Source organism: Centroberyx affinis, unplaced genomic scaffold (assembly GCF_046629955.1).
Source record: "Centroberyx affinis isolate AG114_WGS23_722 - 3 ecotype Tasmania unplaced genomic scaffold, CSIRO-AGI_Caff_v1 ptg002680l_1, whole genome shotgun sequence".
NCBI classification, from domain to species: Eukaryota; Metazoa; Chordata; class Actinopteri; order Beryciformes; family Berycidae; genus Centroberyx; species Centroberyx affinis.
In genome coordinates, this window is record NW_027280863.1 from 135,977 (window position 1) to 148,426 (window position 12,450).

Below are 12,450 nucleotides of genomic sequence, written 5' to 3' on the forward strand. Positions count from 1 at the left end.
TGAGTACATTGCATGAATTACGTAGCGTACCGGCGGGCTGTGTCGCCGCCCTTAGGTGTGTTGGTTTTGCACTTCTTCTTCTTGTTTGTAGGCAAGCCTGTGATTGAGCTTTCTCTCCTACCCTGGGCAGATAGGGCTAATGTCTTGCTGGGTTCCCCAAGGTTCCCCCCCAGCCTACCTATAATCTTTGGTTGTGTGTGGAAATTATAAATTGAATAAAGAAGACATTTTTGTGAAAGCTACCACTGAGTTGCGTTGTGCTGTGCATCTGGGAGTTGCGAGGTTTGGTGGGGGCCTGATTGGTCGTCCCCCCAGTTGACATTAATTCCCTTCACTCCTAACAACTGATAGACCTGCCGCAACAGCTTGGAGAGGAAGTTTGTTCCACAATCAGTGAGGACCTCCCTAGCTATGCCTACCCTGGAGAACAACTGCAGAAGGCAATTTGCAACCTGCCTGGCTTTCACTGATCTGAGGGGGAAGGCTTCAGGGTAGCGGGTTGCATAATCACAGATTACTAATATGTACCGATTCCCAGAGGAACTTCTCTCCAAGGGACCCACTACATCCATGCCTATCCTCTCAAAGGGTGTCCCTACAATGGGCAATGGTTGCAACTGGGCCCGTGCTACTCCCTTACCTGCCGTAAGCTGACATATCCTACATGTACTACAGAACTGCGAAACCTGTGTGTACATGCCTGGCCATGCAAACGGACTAGCAATCCTATGGAGGGATTTCTGAAACGCTAAGTGCCCTGCCCAAAGAACACAATGACCAAGTTCCATGACTTTCTGCCTTAAACTTTGGGGCAAAGCTAAGGCCCAACCTTGCCCTTGCGCTGATAGAGGATGCCCTTTCTGATGACATATGTAGTGTCCTCTAAACAACCTGCAGTCCTCTGCTTCTCTCCCTCAACCTCTGATACTTTCTCAAACCAGGGTTTCAAAGTTTGGTCACCTTGCTGCAGTGCACCTACATCCGGTGGAATGTCAAGATCTAAGGGCTGACTGGGCTTAGAAGGCTCCTCACCCTCTCTCCTTGCTGTACCCAAAAACGTCCCTTCGCCTCTGAGTTTTAGACTTGGGTGGCTTGTCTGGGCCTGGTTCCAACTTGGCACTGTAAAATGGCAACTCCCTAAGTGTGTTCCCTGCACTTCGGGCCCTGGTGGTTACCACATTACAAGACTTTGTCAAGGTCTCTGGGTCTGCCTACAGCTCATCATGAACTGGTAGCTCTATGAGAGCTCTCTCTGCATCCTGCATCTCAGTTGTTACCCTGTTAGATTTTGGCTGCTGCACCAGGTCCAGCAATGTGGGGATATCTTGTCCGAGAATAACTGCATATGGTAATCTGGGGGCTAGAGCTACCGGGAGGAGAAAAGTCTGGCCTCCTACAGTTATATACACCTCAGCAGTGGGGTAGGCTCGCTCATCACCATGGATGCAACTTATACAAGCACTACCTTCCCTCCACTGTTCCCTAGAAACAAGACTGGACAGCACCACTGATTGAAAGCTTCCTGTGTCTAGGAGGGCCTCCTCACGCTGACCATTAACCAGCACCGGGATTGTGTGGTCTGACTCCTGCTCAGGGACTCCTACACTAGTGGGTCTAGGGACTGAGCACAAAAGAGACTCTGCCTGCTTGCTGGACATGTATACTGAGTATGACTATCTCATTGCACTGGTAGCACCTCACATCTTGTCTAGACCTAGATGGTGATTTCTTACTAGAGCTAGGCTTGCTAGGAGTGAATTGCTTGGCACTAGAAAAACTCTTACCCTGTGCTTGACCACCACTCCTTTCACCCCCATTAGACTTACTCCGTCCAGTGAAGTAGTTGTCCCGGCCAAAGGTGGTGCTCCTGCTCCCCTTCCTGGCTGACATGAAGACTTCAGCAAGACGAGCAGCCTCTTCTGCACTCTCGGGGTCATGCTCCCGGATCCAGACCTCCAGCTCCGGATGGACCATCCTCAGAAATTGCTCCAGAATCATCATTTCTGAAATGTCCTTAGTAGTGGATCTCTCTGGTTTGACCCACTTGTAAAACATGTCCTTGAGACGGACATACAGTTCCCGTGGAGATTCACCTTGATGAATGTCCAGGGAACGAAACCTTCTCCGGTATATGAACATAGGCACTACGTGCCTTACCTGTCAGCAGAGGGACCAGACGGACAGCCCACTCCTCTCTCGACCAACGGCAGACAAGAGCCGTTCAAATGTGGTGAGAAAACGTTCAATGTCATCTTCAGGCGACAGTGGCAGTAACTTGGGGTCTCTGTGGGCTGGCGGTTCCCTCATCGGTCGAGGTGAATACCTGGCCCGTTGGCTAACCTGGCTGGTCATCTTCCCAGGGTCCTCACCACCTTCACTCCCTCTGTAACGGTGCTCCCCGTCATACTCCACCTGCCGCTCCTCTCTCATGTCATTCACTTGTGCTTGTATTAGTTGAAACTGATGCTGCATACTTTTCCATCTCTGATCTTGGCGGGTAGACTCCTTCTCTGTCTGTCGGTCTCTGGCTGCTTGAGACTAAATCGGATGTAAATTTGCATTTTTGCTAACTCCGGCATGTTTACATCTTGTATTTTTATGCTGATGTTCATTAACGTGCTCTGTCCCTATCAAATAAACAAATAAATAAATAAATAAAAAATAAATAAATCAAAGACTTCACCAGGCCTGTCAATTCCTCCAGCTTATCACCAGGGTTGCCAGCTGCCTTGGCGCCCTGGTCAGCTGATGACCCTGCTCCACCATCATCTGGCTCCTCGTCAGTCTTTTTCCCGCCTCTCGTCATCATTATCTCCTCACTATGTTGTAGGATCCCACTTCTGACACCACTTGTCAACTGGTTGGCAAAACAGCTGGACTTTTAGTGAGGAGACAGAGACATAATGCGGTTGCAACCACACCGTGGCATTTATTTACCCGTGCACATGACGTTACAGCATCCTGCCACCTACCAGAACAGAGACTGAGTGGCTACCGGCAGCCTTTATAGTTCTCTGCTGCAGGTAATTAGGAGCGCGCTACCAACAATGGGGGGTTTCTCCCACACGCATACAAACACCTCCAGTTTACAAACTAATGAATAATAAATACAATACAAAATTACTATTTAAATAAATACACATTTCTCATTAATACATCAATAAATAAACGACATATTAATACTCAATATTACACCACCTATAGATATCACTTCCCCCCCCTCCCTGCGACCTCGCTAAATGGAACCCTCCCGGAACTTTATATTGGTGCGCAGGCCCCGGGGACGTCTTTTGCCCGAACACCCTGGGAGTAGGAGACAACAGGAAGAGGTAAGTCGGCAGAGATATTGTTCTATTTCAAGTTACTCTTACACACTAGACTGGCTTTGTTAAATACGGCAACACCTACATACATCATAGCAGTTCACCACCCAAACACAAAATTATTCAGTCTCCTGTTTGCGAGAGCGCTAATCGTATTTTTGTTACAGGTGGATTGGCCAACTCCACCTGCCGCGGTGTCTGCAACACATCTTAACAAGCAACCAGAATGTATTCATGTGCACATATAATCAATAAATATCACTGCAAAATAATCGCCATGTGTAATCATTGTATTCTGCAAACAGTGTGCTATATGTGCAAATGTACTGCTCAATCAATACAGTGTCCTATAGTAACGGACAGTCTCCGTTACAATACCACAATGCAATGTGATCGTGTCTTACCGAAGAAGAAGCAGCAGCTAGCTAACTTGTTAGCTAATAGAAACTGGTCTATTTACCAGTTGACAGCGTTGGCAAATCAACAAAAGACGTATTAGACACCTCATTCGAGTTGCCTCCATTTTGAACCAAGAGCAGCAAAACTGCAGGAATCGTCGTTACAGGTCAGCTAACTACTTTATCCACCAATACCGGGGGTGATATGAAAGCTTGTGCTAGTCATTAGCTCACAAGCTTGTTTACCAAACCAAAACAGCTTGCTGCCAGTAGCAGACAGCACCAAAGTTGACAAAACCACACTTGCACATGATTAGAATATCAACAATTTATTTGTAATTTAATGTTCAAAACTTGTCAAAATCAATACGACCTGAGTCCATTTCAACCTGCTGTCATGATGCTTGGTTTGTTAACGTGATGCTGGGGGTGTCCTGGTGCGTCACACGAATATCCTGCACATTTTTTTGACGCAATGATATTTACTGTAGTGTCCGAAATTTCGTTCAGTTGTTGCCCATATAGTTCACTATATGATAAACACTACATGGGGAATAGTGAGTGAGGGAATGAGTGAACCATTCCGAACGCAGCTATTGTCTGCAGACTTCTACCCAAACATAAACACTGTCATGAAGATTCTCCTAACGATGCCTGTATCCACTGCCAGTGCTGAGCGCTCCTTCAGCTGGTTACGCCGCTTGAAAATACGATGACTGACAAACGACTGAGTGGACTTGCACTGATGAACATCCATCATGATATTGGAATTGATGTGGAGGCCGTTCTGCAAGAGTTTGATGCAATGGGGAGACGCAGAATGAACTTCAAATAGGTAGGAATACTATTTCATTTTATTTTCTCCTCTGTCTTTTCGGATTGTTTATTGTAGCAGCTTGGTTTGGTCTTGCTGTTGCGTATTGTTTTTACTATCTTTAGGCCTAACTATTCTTATGATGATGCTGCTAAATGAGGGAAACCGTTGCTTTTGCGCTTAATGCCGACTTTTATTGCACGTTTCTCTGGGCTTTTTGTAGCCTATTATTTAGCTGGCTGTTGTTGTTTTTCAGGCCTGTTGGCTGGTCTTTGAAATGCGTGCGGTAGGCTAATCAGAGTTTTATGGTGGTGGTGTATCGGTAACGTTAGTGTAAAAAAACATGAATCAATCTCTCCCTTGCTCGCTCACTCGCTCGCTGAGTAGACTGCGTATGTGCGCGTGGGAACTGTATAAAAGACTGTGGGAAGACTGTATAAAAGGCTCGGACATTTCTGGGTGCTTATCACTTTAATACTCGCGTTATCTGGTTATAGGAGATGACGCATACACCTCGCTAGCGTTTTGCCATTTGTGTGTGGAAAGAGGGAGTGCTCAAGTTCAGCGTGCACCACCTTATAGTTTAGATTCACTTACCTGTGACGATTAACATCCTTAGTCCTTCCTGTGTGATCCAGTTTGTGATATTCCGAGTATTGAGTCAATGATGGAAAGTAAGTGTCTGTTGCTTCGTTGTTATGTTTATATCTCGCAAGTTTCACCACGTATATATATGTGCCCAGTGTGATGAGAGATAATACTGTCACGATGCTCATGCTAGTTATTGTGACCCTTCATATGTCTAAGTTAAAGTAGTACTGTTTATGCTGTTGTGAAGAGTTAATAACGTCTCCAGGTGGGGAGGAAATGCCCATTGTGTGTGGACGCCATTATGTAGCACCCTTGTCTAACCAAAGGGTGGCACCATAGTCCTTTGTGTGACCTGGTCAATGATACATATGTGAAGTTTGTTTATTTCTCTGAAGAGTAATATTCTTATTTGTATGCAACTCTAGGTTACTGCTTCTGTTAAAAATGGGCATTGCAATGCTTATTGATATGTTTATGTTTAAATGAGTCTTGGTGGTTTGATTTGGTAATATATACGTATACAGAGACATTTCTTTATTCATGTTTAACTGTAGTTTATGCCCTGTTGCTGTTAAGATGCCAGTGCCTAATGGTAATTTATTTGTTATTCCAGACTGATGACAATACTGGGTGTTGAACTGCACCAATAAATACTACTGGAACGCAATACAGTTCAGAGAAGAAATTACGTCTCCTCATCTTCATTCCTGTGTCTTGACCGATACACCATCCTGTTTACTGCCAAACCTAAATGAGCTAGCCCTACCTAATTACCTCATGAACATAGACGTTAAAAGTAGCCTACAAGCGGGCGGGCGGTAATAGAATCCTGCCGGCACTACTGCCTTGGGGAACAGAAATGGACTCCTACTGTACACCTATTTCTGAGAGTGTACTGTATATATTTATACAAAATTATACTTTCCATTTTATTACATGTACAAGGAAGTGAAGGAGACATAACCAATGTTGCAGTACTTATTTTCCATGATGATAGTGGTAACCTCAGCCAATATTGATATCACACTGTATCTGTGCTCACCAATACTTGGTACAGTGTGTTTGGCTGTTTGCAAAAGACTATGTTGCTTCATTCTCCCCCTGACTTTCTTTGTGCTCGCTTCTCATTGTTCCTGTACCATGTTTGTGTGTGTGTATATGTAAGTGTGTGTGTGTGTGTGTGTGTGTGTGTGTGTGTGTGCGCAGAAGCCGTCTTCCTGTAATTGTTCTGGTCTGGCTCTGCTGGCATTAGCCCGGCAACATTTCCACTTCTTTCTCAGTCATCTCTCAACTACTTCGCTGCATACAAAAACCTTTTTAACACAATTTGAGGTTTCACCATGTACACGACTAATGTGACGTCTAACCTTTTGTTAATAACATCTACAACTGTCTTGCCTCTTCACTAAACTTAAGTGGCAACGCTTTCTTTTTTGCTTTCTTTTTTGCTTTTATTCAACTGCTGTCTGTGTTCGACAAGTTGACAAATGCACAAGCTTTTGAATGAGCATCAGGTGAACACAACATTTTGATATTTTATATGCACACGCTGTAATTTTGAAGTGTTGAATGTTTTTTTCTGTGATATAATTCATGGCTATTATATAGCACGGTGTCTATATGTGTCCTGTAGTGTGTTTTGCAGGAGTCGGTGTTGAGTCTGTATTGTTTTGTGTTCCAGAAACTTTATCACACTGCCAACTCTGAAGTTCCATACAGAGGTAAGTGCAATTAACTTGTTGCCCCCTGAATTATTTCCTAGATAAATGTTCTGCAGTTTGCTTTTTGCAGTTATTGTATTTCCCACATAGGTGTCTCCACTCTGGCGCACTTTCCTACGGAGCCCCCCAAGGGTCACGGCGAGAATTTTTTTTGCGTTCCCTCGCAATATGCTTTGCGTTACCTTGCAATATTTTGCGTTACCTCACAATATGTTTTGCGTTCTCTCGCAATAAATTTTGCGTTCTCTCGCAATACTGTTGTGTTACCTCGCAATACTTTTGCATTCCCTTGCAATAGTTTTGCGTTCCCAGGCAACATCGTCATTTCATCTTAGGTGCCCTGGCGTGAAGTTTAGCTGGTGCATGGCTGTCCTAACGCAGAAATTGTGAGATTTGCTTGGATTTTACAAACGATTTTTTGGTGGGGGAATCATTATATGTATATAACCTCTGTGGGTTCTATATAATGGGAAAGAAATATGTGTGAAAATAGACGTTACTAGATATTTACGACTTGTGGTAGCTCTACCTCTATCTAAGTCAGCTTGCTGCTGAAACGTTTTTTCTTTTGTAATTTGTATCGGAGCCAAGTGTGTGTCTGGCGGTATTTTTCAGAATAATTGACATTACCGACCAGACCTGCACCTCAGCAACATGTGCATTAACCCTTCTCATTTTCACAATTGATAGCATATTTCTTATGTAACGTTATGTCTCTGACACACACATACACACACTCGTATACACAACATTTTCACATAAGTGAGGTTTATTTAGTTTGATAACTTCTAATAACGTTTGCATCGGACATCAATGTAACTTCAGGGCCAGCTAGGCGTTTACTCTGACATTTGCCCAGGACCATCAGTGTTAGTCCAGGCCCACCATCAAGTGACATTAACCCAGGACCGTCATTAACGTTCGTATCTAGAGTAAAGTAAATGCAAATAAAACCATGTACTCTGGGTTTTTTTTTCAGAAATGGAGGACATTATTAAAACTGCTGTCATCAAAGAAGAACAAAGAAAATCTGGAAACTAAGCCACCAACAGCGTCCAGTATAGGGCACCTGCAGTATTACAATTTGGAGCCTAACCAGACTAACCTTGCTCATACCCAGGTTCTCCTGTAAAAAGAGCTTGGAGAACTGTACTTATACAATATGTCCATGGCAATCCTGTTTTGGTGGAACTGTTGAAGCAACCAATCGCACAATGTAAGGATGTGGCCAGCATGTCTGAGGTAAGCTTTTTTTTGGCTATTTCCTGATACACTTCCTCATTTTTCCTCCCACCTCTGGACGTGACTTTCTACTCTTGAAGTGTCCAGTGTGTTTACAAGCATATTGTGTTGGTTGTACAGTGAACTGTAGCTATTAAATTCAACAACCACTCACAGCACAGGACAAAGCCTAACTGCTGAGTCACCTCTGCACCATTCACACAAAACATTTACAAACTCATCAGACATTTAGCAATGACATTGACAAGCTCAGTCACTGAGGAGAATTAAATGTGAATCATGCTTCTTTGCTTCAAATTTGCCCAAATGGGAAACATCCTGAGCCTCATACAGACCTGAGTGCGCGCACACAAACACACACACACACACACACACACACACACACACACACACACACACACTCTCTCACACACACATGCTCTCTCCTCTCTCTCTCAGCTGATTGCCATGACAACAGACCACTGGCAGTTCTCTATCCACACTATAACTAAACACTGATACAAGGCATTTTGGGCCAAAATCAGCTACAAATAGCCTATGGCTATCAAATGGCACTATTAAACTATTTGACATTGGCCGGGCTCATTTTGGTTACTTTAAGTGCACTGGTTTTATCTTTAGGTGTGGAAACTAGAAGCAAAGTAGGGGTGGAAAATAATGAAATACGTTTACATAAATAATTTTGGTGTACTTGTGTACAGTTTTGAGGTATTTGTGCTTATTTACATTCAGGACAACTGCATACTTTCACTTCACTATGAAGGACATATGCTACTTTTGACTCAGCAATCACAACAAGCACAAATGGACCACTGACAGCTTAAGCCTCATCCATAGAAGATTAATTGAGGATGAAACCCTTCCTATCACTTAAATATGAGTACATTGATTGAGCATTTACTTAAATACTTAAGTACATTTAATATGATAATCAATAACCTGACTTATAAACAAAGTTACAGAGTGGTTCAAAGCAGAGTGTGCTTCTATTGGGTTTCCTTGTGCAGAGACATTTGTGGTGGTCTTTGGTTTGGGTTGCTTTCAGTGAAAAAACGGATTCCATGTTACTGCTCAAACAAATAAATGAAAAATCCTTTATTGCATGGCTAGTTAAAAATATTAAAAACGTACTCCAGCATGTTTCAGCTATGCCATGGCCTTCATTAGGGGATAGGACACCAAACTGCATGAAAAACAACATTTTGGATAGAGACAGATCTATTTCTATGTAGATCAACAAGGTAAGTGTTTTGTGATACTGGTAGACTAGGGCATGTTTTGAAACTGATGATGGGTTTGGAAAAATATCCTGTAATTGTAGAGGAAGCAGACGCTAAAATATCAAAATTATTAAGTAGTAACTACGATGAGTTACATGTAGGGATGTCAAAAGGTTGACAACCCTCTTTCATGGCAGAGTTATCCTACTACACTCGTGTGTCATTTGGCCCCACTGATCACCTATGAAGTGCTGTGATAAGAGCTGACCAACCACTCTTTCTCATCATAAAATACAGATGACCCCAGCAAACCTAACCAAGCTCAGGCTGTGCCCATGTGATCAAAGGACTTAAATAAATCACAGCATTTTCACAAGATCCCCATTCCAACTGACTGGAGAGTGACCTGGGACGAATGTGCCTCGAATGTGCACAGAGCAGAAGAACAAAGGGATATTTCCCGCTCTGTGCAAAACTTAAAATTTCCCAAACAACTGACTTAACCAAGTCAAGTACATCACGTAGCCCCTAACCATTTAATCACAAAGCGATTGGGGTGGCCTACTAACCCTGGTGGCAGGGCCGTGCACAGAGTTTTGGGAGGGCAGGTGCTCAACTGTAAAAAACAAAACAAAAAAACCCGCTCCCCCCAAGTTATTTTCAGTTACTTTTCAGCTGGCAACAGGTCATCCCGGTCTGTTAAATTAATTGAAAACCTTAAATACGTATTTAGTTTAAGGACCAAGTTCAGGTTGATGACTAACCTGTCAGGCTCCTAATCTCTCCTCTTACGGAGGGGTGCATGACGACGTGTGTGTGTTTTAGCACCGCTGCACCGTGATCTCACCTCCAAACACTATGCCCGCTACGCGCCTGCAAGTTCGAGTAGGACAGGACTAAACCATTTCAGGAGGGGGGGGCTGTCTGGGTCCTTACTTTTTTTTTTTTGTACATAAGCAGTGTGGAACTGACAGCTATACCAGTGTTTTTTGTGTCAGGGGCAGGCCCATTTTCAACCTGATCTGGCTGGAATTCACCTCTGGTTGGTCCTGACATGTATTGAATATCTCTTTTACTGTGACGCTTTTAATGTGACGCCGCCTGCTCCAGCACTATAGCCCTCCCGCTCCAACTCTGATCCCTCCGTGCGCACCACTTCCTAAGGGGACAAAGGGGAAATGCCTTCGCCTTTTGTACTGCTGCTCACAGTACTGCTTTTGTTTTAAGTTCCGCCACTTTATCCCACAGCGCTCTATATGAGGATTGCATACCTATTTGAACACTAATTGCGACCCATGAGAATCTCTGCGGGGGACTACCCACACTCTACTGGTGTTATCCTGTAAGAGAGTAGTACCAGGTAAGGTTCTGTGTCACTGTATGTGGCCTTTTTAAGGAGCCATTTAACTGTTTGTATCCCTTTTTCAGGTTTACCAATGCTCTGAGGATACATTTGACTAGATGTTGAAATTCATAATGGTCAGCAAACTTGCCAAACAAGCAAATTGCAGCCCATAATCAGTCACAACTGTGACAGGAATCCCATATGTAGCAAATAATGACTTTAAATGCATTATCACAGCCTTGGCTGAAGTTTTGGGCAGCAAAGCTATTTCAGGATAATTAGACAGATAGTCAATGGCTGGCAAATAATCCTTACCATTAAAATTACGCCTTTCCCCAAGCTGCTGCAGGCTCATCCATCATGATCATAAGCTCTTTGGGCCATCCATATCAAAACATAAGACGTCTTACGATTGCTCACCATTTGTTTGAGGAAGAAATAAAGCAAGCCTCAAGAGACAGAGAAATAAACTTCCCCTCCCCACAACACTGCTGATCAATGCCCAATCTCTACCTAACCTGCAGTTCCAGAGTGAGTCACAACATGGACAGATCCAGATCAGACAATTTGGATAAGATAAGATGAAACTGTTGATCCCCATGGATAAATTAGATTGTTGCAATGGCAAAAGTAATTCAGCAGGGAAAAGGATATATAGGAATATAAGCACAAAACCATAAAAAGAGGCAATAGAAATAGGCTAAAACAATCAAAAAATACACGCCATAGAAATAGACCTAATTATAGGATTATATAAGCCCTGATATATACTGCTGACATTTTTAACATGTTGGTATCAGAATGAAATGGATTACTAACATTGGGTTCTTCTCTCAAGAAGAACAAACTCTTATAATGAATAAATGTCAGCATTACAAAACATAACAGCAAAACGTAACGCTGTTTCTGCTACCAAGGCTAGATAGGACTACTGGAGGAACTGCCCTGTCATTAGGACACAGTATATTTTCCATTGATATATAAAAATATAAAAATATTTTGTGGACACATTGAGGCTGTAAAGTCAGCCTCATGTTCTTCAGGGCTGTAGTAATGGAATATGAATGCAATAGGCTACATTGAACCAAACACTATTGGGAATCCAATGAAAAAATATGAGTGCATTTAATATGCAACAGTAAAATTGATAATATGGTCAATTAAATACCTGCTATAGCTCTGACATAATAAATTATAATGGAAAGCAAAGTGATCCCACTAACACATCACCATGCGAACCGTTCTTACTGTCTGTTAATTCAATAGTAGCCTAACTGTTTTAATTTGAATTGTCCATATCGGGATCCTGTAGAAATGGTAACTGACTAGCTAACTAGCTGATTGGTCAGGAGGCAGGCCTTTCATATGTTTTGATCTGATAGCCTGAACTTAACCTGCTCCGGAGCAGGTTAGCTGTGCAACATAGGTTACCATGGTGATCTAACCCGGTTAAAAGTGAGACACCTTTGTGAGACCAAAAAACCAGGGTTATCTATTATTATAACAGTTCTTTATTTAACCTTGGCTTTGTCCAGGGATGGACTGGGACAAGAAAATGGCCCTGGACTTTTTAACCCAGACCGGCCGACATCCAGCCTGTGAATATTGCACCATCCATTGACACATAGCCTTACATGAATACAGCAAGACTTAGTGTCACTTTTTATAGTACTACATACAGTTTGTCGCCAGCAGACCACCACTGTGAGGATACCACAGCAGATACAGGCTGCTATATTGTGCATTTAGTGCATCATGATAAAGGGCTATATTTGAAAAGGCGATATAATCTATAT